The sequence below is a fragment of the Meleagris gallopavo genome, chromosome 1, assembly GCF_000146605.3.
Source record: "Meleagris gallopavo isolate NT-WF06-2002-E0010 breed Aviagen turkey brand Nicholas breeding stock chromosome 1, Turkey_5.1, whole genome shotgun sequence".
In the NCBI taxonomy this organism is placed as follows: domain Eukaryota; kingdom Metazoa; phylum Chordata; class Aves; order Galliformes; family Phasianidae; genus Meleagris; species Meleagris gallopavo.
In genome coordinates, this window is record NC_015011.2 from 172,930,196 (window position 1) to 172,934,231 (window position 4,036).

A 4,036-nucleotide genomic window follows, 5' to 3' on the forward strand; every position below is an offset into this window, starting at 1 on the left:
AAAAAAAAAGCAAGAAAAACAAACACAAACTGCAAGAGAGAGACAGGCAAAAATACCAGTAGACCTTTGGGGATGAACAAGGAGATCCTGCACAAGCTCAAACACAAAAAGCAAGCCTAATATGGATGGAAGCAAGGACAGCATGAGAGGAATCCGGAGAAATTGTTGGAGCAGCCAGGGATCAGGTTAGGAAAGCTGAAGGCCTGATAGAATTAAGTCCAGCCAGGGATATCAAGAGCAATAAGAAAGGCTTCTATAAGTATTTCAGTGATGAAAGGAAGACTAGGGAAAGTGTGAGCACTCTTAAGTAAGCAACGGCAGACCTGGTTAACGTGGTTATCAGGGATCTGGAGAAAGCTGAGGTATTCAATGGCTTTTTTGCCTCAGTCTTCACTGGCAAGTGCTCTAGCCACACCACTCAAGTCTCAGAAGGCAAAGGGACGAACTGGGAGAATGCAGAACCACCCACTGTAGGAGAAAATCAGGTTTAAGGCCATCTAAGGAACCTAAAGGTACACAGCTCCGTGGGATCTGGTGAGATGAGATGTGCAGGTCCTGAGGGAACTGGCAGATGAAGTTGCTAAACCACTACCCATCACATTTGAAAAGCTGTTGCAGTCCAGTGAAGTTCCCACTGATTGGAAAGAGAGAAACATAACTTCCATTTTTAAACTGGAATAAGGAAAGGACTGGATAACTACAGGCCAGTCAGTTTCACCTCTGTACTCAGCAAGATCATGGAGCAGATCCTTCTGGAAACTGTGCACATGGAAAACAGAGAGGTGATTGGTAACAGCCAACATGGCTTCACTGAGGGCAAATTGAGCCTGGCTAACTAAGAGGCCTTCTATGACAAAGTTATAGCATTAGCTATAGAGCTATTAGCTAATAAGGAAAAAGCAACTGACATCACCTACCTGGACTTGTGCAAAGCATTTGACACTCCCAAACAACATCCTTGTCTCTAAATCAAAGAGACATGGATTTGATGGGTGGACCACTCAGTGGATAAGGAATTACCTGGATGGTTGCACTGTAAGAGCTGTAGTCAATGTCTTGATGTCCAGGTAGAGACCAGTGGAAAGTAGCGTTTCTCAGTATACAGACCAGTGCTGTTTAAAATATTTGTTGGTGATATGGACAGTGGGATTGAGTTCATTCTTAGTTTGCAGATGCAGACCCAGCTGGGTGGTACAGCTGACACAGTGGAGGGAAGAAATACCACCCAGATGGACCTTGACAGGCTTGAGAGGTGGGCCTGTGTGAATCTCATGCAATTCAGTGAGGCCACGTGCAAGGTCCTGCACCTGGGTTGGGGCAGTCCTAAGCACCAATACAGGCTGGGCAAAGAATGGGGATTATTCTGTGAAGACAGAAATACTTTCCCCTAGAGAACTGTCCACTTATCAGGACAACACAGAGGAAATGATTCAGACCATGTGGATAAAAAAGAAAGGCAGTCTTTTTTCTCTCTTTGTCTCTTAATAAAACCATGTCCTAAGATGACATAAAATTACTGCATGTCATCATATGAAAACAGAGCCTTCATACTAAGTAGAGTCTATTGTCTTAGCAGCTGAAACTGCAGAACAAAAAACCCAACCCCCACATCAAAAGAACAAGATTAGAATCACAAAGCTTAGTATTCAAAAGCAGGGAAGTAACAAAATGATGACTGCCAGAATTTTCTTTTTAACAGTTTTATCTGCGAGTATATGACTATTTATTATCAAAAGGTCACCATTCTGTACAAGAGTGAATAGTTACTACGCTCAAATTAGTGAGTACTTATGCTTATTTTCTTCTTATTGTCGTACAGATAGATTCATGCCGTAATACAGTACTTTTGGGAAACTTCAGTGTAGTAAGAGGTGATGAAAATCTCAGTTTTATAACTCTGGAACCAAGGTATGAAGAGAATTAGAAAATTCATTTTTTTTTCCCACTGTTTTCAACTGGCAATTGGAAGCTCATTTTTCAGAGCATATGGGCTTGTACACCCCATCTCATATGCAAAAGGACTTCATTTGCAGTTGCCATTGCCTTTATCTGAAAATCAGAACTTGGTGTATCACATTAGATATACAAAAAATGAGAAACGTGTAATTTGTAGCTTTACATAAAAAATCTAAATGAAATGACTTGCTCAGAAACTCTCATGCACATTTTATGAAAGCCAAGTATAATAACACGTCATGGGTAGCAACAGAAAGGTCTGTTTAGTGCGAGAAATAATAACGCTAAAGGATGGATCCTTTGGAAATTCTATTACTAAAACCAGTGTCTCTTGCTTATTTTCAAAAGATGACAAAAGCATGTCTTAGCTATAAAAAATGACTAGGTCAAATATGCCATTGCTGCAAACACTGTAGTGGCTGAAGGAATTTTCCACAAAATGGCTTTGGCATTTTATACTGTCCGAAACACATTTTCTCCCAGTTATATTCCTCAACACTATGGAAAGATTTTATTTGAATACATAGGCAGCTAGAGTCAAATACTCATTATGGAAGAAAAAAATTCTTAACAAATGTTATATATCAAAGGTTTCTAGTAACATTTTCATTTTATGCACATATTGCTCACCATACACAGAGGATGCTGTATTGAAAAGAGAACACTGAGAACAAATTTAATTTTTGTTGTGGAGGGAAAGCCTTTTTCTATTACATCTCTAAGTACTAAAAGTGATTATTAAAATAATGTGAATTGTTGTTGTTTGTTTGTTTGTTTTAGATTAGCAAATGATTGTATTGCATTTAATTATCTCACCTCAAGAAGGAAAAGTAGAATTCTGTGTGACTAAACATACATCAGAGAGAGTAAATGCATACTGGGATGGACACTTCTTGTTCCTCTTTTACACCATTACAGCAGGTCTTGACTCAAACACAGAGCTACTGTATGTTGACATACATGAAAATTAGAGAATTGGGCTCATCTTCCATGGTTTCATTCCATGCCACCAGAAAGTAATGGATGTGAATATTTCGAACATATTAACTGTAAAAGTCAGTTTGCCAAGAGATTATTCAATAATTTAAAAATCAAGACTTGTTTTGTCAAAACAAAACATTTATTAGTGTAGTCAGATCACTCATGCAGACCTGAGAGAGTGCATGTGCTGTGTAGTAATAGCAAATGTATTATTAAAGTATTCTACTTACCCGAGTACATAATAGCTGTCACCTTGTAGTTAATCTGTGTCACTAGCAGACAAAAACACACTGCTTTTGAAACAGCTAATTTAGGTTAGCTATCATTATACAAAAATTGTAGTTGAGGCAAAAGAAGAGCAATTTTAGCACTGTGTCAATAAGCATAGTAAAGCTTAACTATTCCCTGACATGCTCTCCCAGCTCCTTGATCAGTTAGTGAAGTAGAGCTGCCTATGTGCTAATTTCATTTTCTGACTTACAGTAAGTCAAAAGCGCCTGATGCATATCTTAGTTTTGTCAGAAGGAAATAACTTTTGTCTTGACAGGAGAGCTCCTTTATCCTGAAAGAAAAGAGAACAAACAAACAAACAAAGAAAAAAAACAGGAAATCATTTATTAGTTGCTGGTCATTTGGCTTTGAGGGTATAGAATATTGCCATAATATTCTAAAACTGAGAGTTCTGTTGGTATATCCCTGAGTTCTATAGAGATACACTGGTTATGAAGCTTGTCACGTACCAGAACAAAAGATATCCCGTACTCCTTGATATCTGACTCATATAGTCAACAGAGTTCATAAAAAGGCAGTCTTATTTTAGAGTGACCTATATTTAGTTTGCTGACAAGCTTCCCAGGCTATTTCAGCTACAGATATTCAACAGGGAGCAAAGGCAAATCTGTGTAATGGATAAGAGGATTCTGAGGTACACTCTTCTGCATGGCTGATCATTGTAGACATTAATGGTGAAGCCAAATTCCAGACTTTCACATCATTAAGTTTTCATTGGCATTTAACAAGTTAGGTACATGATGCACTTAGGGGTAGGTTGAACTACCAGTGTGGTGATCTGTAATTTAGCAGCCCTTGAGTTGAGCCA